The sequence below is a fragment of the Schistocerca gregaria genome, unplaced genomic scaffold, assembly GCF_023897955.1.
Source record: "Schistocerca gregaria isolate iqSchGreg1 unplaced genomic scaffold, iqSchGreg1.2 ptg000066l, whole genome shotgun sequence".
NCBI classification, from domain to species: Eukaryota; Metazoa; Arthropoda; class Insecta; order Orthoptera; family Acrididae; genus Schistocerca; species Schistocerca gregaria.
The window spans coordinates 13,692,501-13,702,908 of record NW_026061707.1 but is presented as its reverse complement, the minus strand read 5'-3'; the positions used below and the strand labels follow the sequence as shown (position 1 = coordinate 13,702,908).

The window sequence follows — 10,408 nt, the reverse complement described above, 5'->3', positions numbered from 1 at the left end:
AGCCGGCTAGCTTAGTCGGTAGAGCGTCAGACTCTTAATCCCAGGGTCGTGGGTTCGAGCCACACGCTGGCTGGAATAGGATTTTGTTCCGCTGCAGATGTAAATTACCGTTTTTCTGATTAACGAGATTTAATGGAAATATCAACTTTAAACTTTGCCTACGTCTCTGTCAGTCGCAAGGAAACTGTATTTGAAGGTGAAGGTGATTTTGTAGACATGTGTGAAAGACACGTTCTGAAATGCAAGTGTTGTTGTTTGGAGAGCACATCGGTTACGTGTCAGATGTGTAGCCAAGCAGTAATGGGTCGCCATAGCTGCAAATATTAGCCGGTAATATGAAGTGTTGTCAGATGAAGTCTGATGATGCAGACGACCGTAAGGACGAAGTACCTAAGAGTACCGCTAGGCCGCGCCTCTTTAGCTCAGTGGTAGAGCACTGGTCTGATAAACCAGTGGTCGTAAGTTCCATTTTCACAGGAGATAGATGAATTTTGGAAATCAGTTGCGCGTCGTGGCCGTATAGCAAACAGTATCTGTGATGACGAACAATTAGCGACAGGCGTTTTTTTAAGAATTACTCTCAGATGTGATTAAGGCGAATGGCGCCGATAAAGCATTTGCCAAAGCGGTACAGCGTAAGGTGGGACAAGGCAGCCTGAATTACATTTTATAGATGTATTTCTCACATATCTCAGAGCCTCTCGCGGTCGTCGTCGCCGCCGCCGATCCCAATTTTCATCACGTCTCCGATGAAATCCTCGATTTCGAAAGAGGTTGGTCGAGCAAATGAATTATCGAAAGTTAACTTCAAAGTATCTATCCTCATAGCTTGTGTCATCACTGATTCATCAACATCATTCCTCACACGCAAGAATAACCGCTGCTAGCGAGCGACTTACCCCGCAGAAGTAAACAAGCCAGACACAGCGCTGACCAAAGACAACCGCACGCCACGACCGCTGCAGGCAGACTATCGCTCCATTAGGCCACACGGTCACTGACGACCAACATTTACATGTATACGACTCATCTCGAAACGCTCACACCCCTGAGGATTTGTGTTTTCGTTCTACACAACCGAGGTAGCCGGCTAGCTCAGTCGGTACAGCGTCAGACTCCTAATCCCAGGGTCGTGGTTTCGAGCCACATGCTGGTCGTTACGGAATTTTGTTCCGCTGCAGATGTAAATTACCGTTTTTCTGATTAACGAGAATTAATGGAAATAGCAACTTTAAACTTTGCCTACGTCTCTGGCAGTCGCAAGGAAACTGTATTTGAAGGTGAAGGTGATATTGTAGACATGTGTGTAAGACACGTTCTGAAATGCAAGTGTTGTTGTTTGGAGAGCACATCGGTTACGTGTCAGATGTGTAGCCAAGCAGTAATGGGTCGCCATAGCTGCAAATATTAGCCGGTAATATGAAGTGTTGTCAGATGAAGTCTGATGATGCAGACGACGGTAAGAACAAAGAACCCAAGAGTACCGCTAGGTCGCGCCTCTGTAGCTCAGTGGTAGAGCACTGGTCTGATAAACCAGTGGTCGTAAGTTCCATTTTCACAGGAGATAGATGAAATTTGGAAATCAGTTGCGCGTCGTGGCCGTATAGCAAACAGTATCTGTGGTGACGAACAATTAGCGACAGGCGTTTTTTTAAGAATTACTCTCAGAAGTGATTAAGGCGAAAGGCGCAGATAAAGCATCTGCCAAAGCGGTACAGTATAAGGTGGGACAAGGCAGTCTGAATTACATTTTATAGATGTATTTCTCACATATCTCAGAGCCTCTCGCGGTCGTCGTCGTCGTCGTCGTCGTCGTCGTCGTCGTCGTCGTCTCGTCGCCGCCGCCGCTTCCGCTTCTGCAGAAGTAGCAAATGGCCATCGTAGCAAATGCGGCGAGGGACGCCTGGCCTTCGATTCCGAATGCACAAAGTGTGTGGTCTTGTTTCTCAGTCTATATTTGGTCGGTCTCGTCAGAGGTTGAATGTAACGAATGGGTGGGAAAGAGCAAGGGGCAGCGGCTGTGTAGAACGAAAACACAAATCCTCAGGGGTGTGAGCGTTTCGAGATGAGTCGTATACATGTAAATGTTGGTCGTCAGTGACGGTGTGGCCTAATGGATAAGGCGTCGGACTTCGGATCTGAAGATTACAGGTTCGAATGCTGTCACGCTTGTGTTTTTCCAGTTCTGAAAAAGAAACATACCGTTTTAATGTAGCAATTGAGCAGTACGAAACCGTCTGAATGTTGCTGTTGACCATTTTTTGCTTGGAGATGCTCTTGAGCTTGAAAAACACACAACAAGACCGGTGTTAACTAGCGAAATGGTCGGCAGAGTGCCGACACAGCGAGTTTTGACTATCACTTGCACATTTAAAACAACGTCGGAAAGTAACTCGTTCGGCTTTTGAGTCACATAAAGTATGTGTGTTAATTTTGACGCCACTAGCTCTGCTTGTTGTCATGCAATTTCTTTGCCTCTCAGAAATGTTTATGACATAAAAGTTAAGTACGTGACGAGTGTGACGTTAGGAAAACATTAGGCAGCATGGAGAGATTCTGTATGGGACCAACCAACCCAAACGAGTACTGTGTGACGTGCTACCCGGCAGGTGTTCACCGAGGTAGCCGGCTAGCTCAGTCGGTAGAGCGTCAGACTCTTAATCGCAGGGTCGTGGGTTCGAGCCAGACGGTGGGCGGAAACGGAATTTTGTTCCGCTGCAGGTGTAAATTACCGTTTTTCTGATTAACGAGATTTAATGGACATAGCAACTTTAAACCTTGCCTACGTCTCTGTCAGTCGCAAAGAAACTGTATTTGAAGGTGAAGGTGATTTTGTAGACATGTGTGAAAGACATGTTCTGAACTGCAAGTGTTGTTGTTTGGAGAGCACATCGGTTACGTGTCATATGTGTAGCCAAGCAGTAATTTGTCGCCATAGCTGCAAATATTAGCCGGTAATATGAAGTGTTGTCAGCTAAAAGTCTGATGGTGCAGACGACCGTAAGGACGAAGTACCCAAGAGTACCGTTAGGCCGCGTCTATTTAGCTCAGTGGTAGAGCACTGGTCTAATAAAGCAGGGGTCGTAAGTTCCATCCTCACAGGAGAAAGATGAATTTTGGAAATCAGTTGCGCCTCGTGGCCGTATAGCAAACAGTACCTGTAATGACGAACAATTAGCGACAGGCGTATTTTAAGAATTACTCTCAGATGTGATTAAGGCGAATGTCGCAGATAAAGCATTTGCCAAAGCGGTACAGCATAAGGTGGGACGAGGCAGTCTGAATTACATTTTATAGATGTATTTCTCACATTTCTAAGAGCCTCTCGCGATATTCGTCGTCGTCGTCGTCGTCGTCGTCGCCGCCGCCGCTTCTGCAGAAGTAGCAAATGGCAATCGTAGCAAATGCGGCGAGGGACGCCCTGCCTTCGATTCCGAATGCACAAAGTGTGTGGTCTTGTTTCTCAGTCTATATTTGGTCGGTCACGTCAGAGGTTGAATGTAACGAATGGGTGGGAAAGAGCAAGGGGCAGCGGCTGTGTAGAACGAAAACACAAATCCTCAGGGGTGTGAGCGTTTCGAGATGAGTCGTATACATGTAAATGTTGGTCGACAGTGACCGTGTGGCCTAATGGATGAGGCGTCGGACTTCGGATCTGAAGATTACAGGTTCGAATGCTGTCACGCTTGTGTTTTTCCAGTTCTGAAAAAGAAACATACCGTTTTAATGTAGCAATTGAGCAGTACGAAACCGTCTGAATGTTGCTGTTGACCATTTTTTGCTTGGAGATGCTCTTGAGCTTGAAACACACACAACAAGACCGGTGTTAACTAGCGAAATGGTCGGCAGAGTGCCGACACAGCGAGGTTTGACTATCACTTGCACATTTAAAACAACGTCGGAAAGTAACTCGTTCGGCTTTTGAGTCACATAAAGTATGTGAGTTAATTTTGACGCCACTAGCTCTGCTTGTTGTCGTGCAATTTCTTTGCCTCTCAGAAATGATTATGACATAAAAGTGAAGTACGTGACGAGTGTGACGTTAGGAAAACATTAGGCAGCATGGACAGATTCTGTATGGGACCACACAACCCAAACGAGTACTGTGTGACGTGCTACCCGGCAGGTGTTCACCCAGGTAGCCGGCTAGCTCAGTCGGTAGAGCGTCAGACTCTTAATCCCAGGGTCGTGGGTTCGAGCCAGACGCTGGGCGGAAACGGAATTTTGTTCCGCTGAAGGTGTAAATTACCGTTTTTCTGATTAACGAGATTTAATGGACATAGCAACTTTAAACCTTGCCTACGTCTCTGTCAGTCGCAAAGAAACTGTATTTGAAGGTGAAGGTGATTTTGTAGACATGTGTGAAAGACATGTTCTGAAATGCAAGTGTTGTTGTTTGGAGAGCACATCGGTTACGTGTCAGATGTCTAGCAAAGCAGTAATTTGTCGCCATAGCTGCAAATATTAGCCGGTAATATGAAGTGTTGTCAGCTAAAAGTCTGATGATGCAGACGACCGTAAGGACGAAGTACCCAAGAGTACCGCTAGGCCGCGCCTATTTAGCTCAGTGGTAGAGCACTGGTCTAATAAAGCAGGGGTCGTAAGTTCCATCCTCACAGGAGAAAGATGAATTTTGGAAATCAGTTGCGCCTCGTGGCCGTATAGCAAACAGTACCTGTGATGACGAACAATTAGCGACAGGCGTATTTTAAGAATTACTCTCAGATGTGATTAAGGCGAATGGCGCAGATAAAGCATTTGCCAAAGCGGTACAGCATAAGGTGGGACGATGCAGTCTGAATTACATTTTATAGATGTATTTCTCACATATCTCAGAGCCTCTCGCGATCTTCGTCGTCGTCGTCGACGTCGTTGTCGTCGTCGTCGTCGTCGTCGTCGTCGCCGCCGCCGCTTCTGCAGAAGTAGCAAATGGCCATCGTAGCAAATGCGGCGAGGGACGCCTTGCCTTCGATACCGAATGCACAAAGTGTGTGGTCTTGTTTCTCAGTCTATATTTGGTCGGTCTCGTCAGAGGTTGAATGTAACGAATGGGTGGGAAAGAGCAAGGGGCAGCGGCTGTGTTGAACGAAAACACATATCCTCAGGGGTGTGAGCGTTTCGAGATGAGTCGTATACATGTAAATGTTGGCTGTCAGTGACCGTGTGGCCTAATGGATAAGGCGTCGGACTTCGGATCTGAAGATTACAGGTTCGAATGCTGTCACGCTTGTGTTTTTCCAGTTCTGAAAAAGAAACATACCGTTTTAATGTTGCAATTGAACAGTACGAAACTGTCTGAATGTTGCTGTTGACCATTTTTTGCTTGGAGATGCTCTTGAGCTTGAAACACACACAACTAGACCGGTGTTAACTAGCGAAATGGTCGGCAGAGTGCCGACACAGCGAGTTTTGACTATCACTTGCACATCTAAAACAACGTCGGAAAGTAACTCGTTCGGCTTTTGAGTCACATAAAGTATGTGTGTTAATTTTGACGCCACTAGCTCTGCTTGTTGTCATGCAATTTCTTTGCCTCTCAGAAATGATTATGACATAAAAGTGAAGTACGTGACGAGTGTGACGTTAGGAAAACATTAGGCAGCATGGAGAGATTCTGTATGGGACCACCCAACCCAAACGAGTACTGTGTGACGTGCTACCCGGCAGGTATTCACCGAGGTAGCCGGCTAGCTCAGTCGGTAGAGGGCCAGACACTTAATACCAGGGTCGTGGGTTCGAGCCAGACGTTGGGCGGAACGGAATTTTGTTCCGCTGCAGATGTAAATTACCGTTTTTCTGATTAACGAGATTTAATGGAAATAGCAACTTTAAACTTTGCCTACGTCTCTGTCAGTCGCAAGGAAACTGTATTTGAAGGTGAAGGTGATTTTGTAGACATGTGTGAAAGACATGTTCTGAAATGCAAGTGTTGTTGTTTGGAGAGCACATCGGTTACGTGACAGATGTGTAGCCAAGCAGTAATTTGTCGCCATAGCTGCAAATATTACCCGGTAATATGAAGTGTTGTCAGCTAAAGTCTGATGATGCAGACGACCGTAAGGACGAAGTTACAATAAGTACCGCTAGGCCGCGCCTATTTAGCTCAGTGGTAGAGCACTTGTCTAATAAGGCAGGGGTCGTAAGTTCCATCCTCACAGGAAAAAGATGAATTTTGGAAATCAGTTGCGCGTCGTGGCCGTATAGCAAACAGTACCCGTGATGACGAACAATTAGCGACAGGCGTTTTTTTAAGAATTACTCTCAGATGTGATTAAGGCGAATGGCGCAGATAAAGCATTTGCCAAAGCGGTACAGCATAAGGTGGGACGAGGCAGTCTGAATTACATTTTATAGATGTATTTCTCACATATCTCAGAGCCTCTCGCGATCTTCGTCGTCGTCGTCGTCGTCGTTGTAGTCGTCGTCGTCGTCGTCGTCGTCGTCGCCGCCGCCGCCGCTTCTGCAGAAGTAGCAAATGGCCATCGTAGCAAATGCGGCGAGGGACGCCCTGCCTTCGATTCCGAATGCACGAAGTGTGTGGTCTTGTTTCTCAGTCTATATTTGGTCGGTCTCGTCAGAGGTTGAATGTAACGAATGGGTGGGAAAGAACAAGGGGCAGCGGCTGTGTAGAATGAAAACACAAATCCTCAGGGGTGTGAGCGTTTCGAGATGAGTCGTATACATGTAAATGTTGGTCGTTAGTGACCGTGTGGCCTAATGGATAAGGCGTCGGACTTCGGATATGAAGATTACAGGTTCGAATGCTGTCACGCTTGTGTTTTTCCAGTTCTGAAAAAGAAACATACCGTTTTAATGTTGCAATTGAACAGTACGAAACCGTCTGAATGTTGCTGTTGACCATTTTTTGCTTGGAGATGCTCTTGAGCTTGAAACACACACAACAAGACCGGTGTTAACTAGCGAAATGGTCGGCAGAGTGCCGACACAGCGAGTTTTGACTATCACTTGCACATCTAAAACAACGTCGGAAAGTAACTCGTTCGGCTTTTGAGTCACATAAAGTATGTGTGTTAATTTTGACGCCACTAGCTCTGCTTGTTGTCATGCAATTTCTTTGCCTCTCAGAAATGATTATGACATAAAAGTGAAGTACGTGACGAGTGTGACGTTAGGAAAACATTAGGCAGCATGGAGAGATTCTGTATGGGACCACCCAACCCAAACGAGTACTGTGTGACGTTCTACCCGGCAGGTATTCACCGAGGTAGCCGGCTAGCTCAGTTGGTAGAGGGTCAGACTCTTAATCCCAGGGTCGTGGGTTCGAGCCAGACATTGGGCGGAACGGAATTTTGTTTCGCTGCAGATGTAAATTACCGTTTTTCTGATTAACGAGATTTAATGGAAATAGCAACTTTAAACTTTGCCTACGTCTCTGTCAGTCGCAAGGAAACTGTATTTGAAGGTGAAGGTGATTTTGTAGACATGTGTGAAAGACATGTTCTGAAATGCAAGTGTTGTTGTTTGGAGAGCACATCGGTTACGTGACAGATGTGTAGCCAAGCAGTAATTTGTCGCCATAGCTGCAAATATTAGCCGGTAATATGAAGTGTTGTCAGCTAAAAGTCTGATGATGCAGACGACCGTAAGGACGAAGTATCCATAAGTACCGCTAGGCCCACCTCTTTAGCTCAGTGGTAGAGCACTGGTTTAATAAAGCAGGGGTCGTAAGTTCCATTATCACAGGAAAAAGATGAATTTTGGAAATCAGTTGCGCGTCGTGGCCGTATAGCAAACAGTACCTGTGATGACGAACAATTAGCGACAGGCGTTTTTTTAAGAATTACTCTCAGATGTGATTAAGGCGAATGGCGCAGATAAAGCATTTGCCAAAGCGGTACAGCATAAGGTGGGACGAGGCAGTCTGAATTACATTTTATAGATGTATTTCTCACATATCTCAGAGCCTCTCGCGATCTTCGTCGTCGTCGTCGTCGTCGTTGTAGTCGTCGTCGTCGTCGTCGTCGTCGTCGTCGCCGCCGCCGCCGCTTCTGCAGAAGTAGCAAATGAGCATCGTAGCAAATGCGGCGAGGGACGCCCTGCCTTCGATTCCGAATGCACAAAGTGTGTGGTCTTGTTTCTCAGTCTATATTTGGTCGGTCTCGTCAGAGGTTGAATGTAACGAATGGGTGGGAAAGAGCAAGGGGCAGCGGCTGTGTAGAACGAAAACACAAATCCTCAGGGATGTGAGCGTTTCGAGATGAGTCGTATACATGTAAATGTTGGTCGTCAGTGACCGTGTAGCCTAATGGATAAGGCGTCGGACTTCGGATCTGAAGATTACAGGTTCGAATGCTGTCACGCGTGTGTTTTTCCAGTTCTGAAAAAGAAACATTCCGTTTTAATGTAGCAATTGAGCAGTACGAAACCGTCTGAATGTTGCTGTTGACCATTTTTTGCTTGGAGATGCTCTTGAGCTTGAAACACACACAACAAGCCCGGTGTTAACTAGCGAAATGGTCGGCAGAGTGCCGACACAGCGAGTTTTGACTATCACTTGCACATTTAAAACAACGTCGGAAAGTAACTCGTTCGGCTTTTGAGTCACATAAAGTATGTGTGTTAATTTTGACGCCACTAGCTCTGCTTGTTGTCATGCAATTTCTTTGCCTCTCAGAAATGATTATGACATAAAAGTGAAGTACGTGACGAGTGTGACGTTAGGAAAAATTAGGCAGCATGGAGAGATTCTATATGGGACCACCCAACCCAAACGAGTACTGTGTGACGTGCTACCCGTCAGGTATTCACCGAGGTAGCCGGCTAGCTCAGTCGGTAGAGCGTCAGACTCTTAATCCCAGGGTCGTGGGTTCGAGCCAGACGCTGGGCGGAAACGGAATTTTGTTCCGCTGCAGGTGTAAATTACCGTTTTTCTGATTAACGAGATTTAATGGACATAGCAACTTTAAACTTTGCCTACGTCTCTGTCAGTCGCAAGGAAACTGTATTTGAAGGTGAAGGTGATTTTGTAGACATGTGTGAATGACATGTTCTGAAATGCAAGTGTTGTTGTTTGGAGAGCACATCGGTTACGTGTCAGATGTGTAGCCAAGCAGTAATTTGTCGCCATAGCTGCAAATATTAGCCGGTAATATGAAGTGTTGTCAGCTAAAGTCTGATGATGCAGACGACCGTAAGGACGAAGTACCCAAGAGTACCGCTACGCCGCGCCTATTTAGCTCAGTGGTAGAGCACTGGTCTAATAAACCAGGGGTCGTAAGTTCCATCATCACAGGAGAAAGATGAATTTTGGAAATCAGTTGCGCGTCGTGGCCGTATAGCAAGCAGTACCTGTGATGACGAACAATTAGCGACAGGCGTTTTTTTAAGAATTACTCTCAGATGCGATTAAGGCGAATGGCGCAGATAAAGCATTTGCCAAAGCGGTACAGCATAAGGTGGGACGAGGCAGTCTGAATTACATTTTATAGATGTATTTCTCACATATCTCACAGCCTCTCGCGATATTCGTCGTCGTCGCCGCTGCCGCTTCTGCAGAAGTAGCAAATGGCCATCGTAGCAAATGCGGCGAGGGACGCCCTGCCTTCGATTCCGAATGCACAAAGTGTGTGGTCTTGTTTCTCAGTCTATATTTGGTCGGTCTCGTCAGAGGTTGAATGTAACGAATGGGTGGGAAAGAGCAAGGGGCAGCGGCTGTGTAGAATGAAAACACAAATCCTCAGGGGTGTGAGCGTTTCGAGATGAGTCGTATACATGTAAATGTTGGTCGTCAGTGACCGTGTGGCCTAATGGATAAGGCGTCGGACTTCGGATATGAAGGTTACAGGTTCGAATGCTGTGACGCTTGTGTTTTTCCAGTTCTGAAAAAGAAACATACCGTTTTAATGTTGCAATTGAACAGTACGAAACCGTCTGAATGTTGCTGTTGACCATTTTTTGCTTGGAGATGCTCTTGAGCTTGAAACACACACAACAAGACCGGTGTTAACTAGCGAAATGGTCGGCAGAGTGCCGACACAGCGAGTTTTGACTATCACTTGCACATCTAAAACAACGTCGGAAAGTAACTCGTTCGGCTTTTGAGTCACATAAAGTATGTGTGTTAATTTTGACGCCACTAGCTCTGCTTGTTGTCATGCAATTTCTTTGCCTCTCAGAAATGATTATGACATAAAAGTGAAGTACGTGACGAGTGTGACGTTAGGAAAACATTAGGCAGCATGGAGAGATTCTGTATGGGACCACCCAACCCAAACGAGTACTGTGTGACGTGCTACCCGGCAGGTATTCACCGCGGTAGCCGGCTAGCTCAGTCGGTAGAGGGTCAGAGTCTTAATCCCAGGGTCGTGGGTTCGAGCCAGACGTTGGGCGGAACGGAATTTTGTTCCGCTGCAGATGTAAATTACCGTTTTTCTGATTAACGAGATTT

The 10,408-nt window shown here is 46.3% G+C and overlaps 1 non-coding gene across 1 annotated transcript; it reads left to right on the top strand.

The window, feature by feature from the left end:
* On the top strand, positions 1-73 carry Trnak-cuu (transfer RNA lysine (anticodon CUU)). Its single transcript has one exon. It is a non-coding gene; the product is annotated as a tRNA-Lys (tRNA).
* The last annotated feature ends 10,335 nt before the right edge of the window (positions 74-10,408 follow it).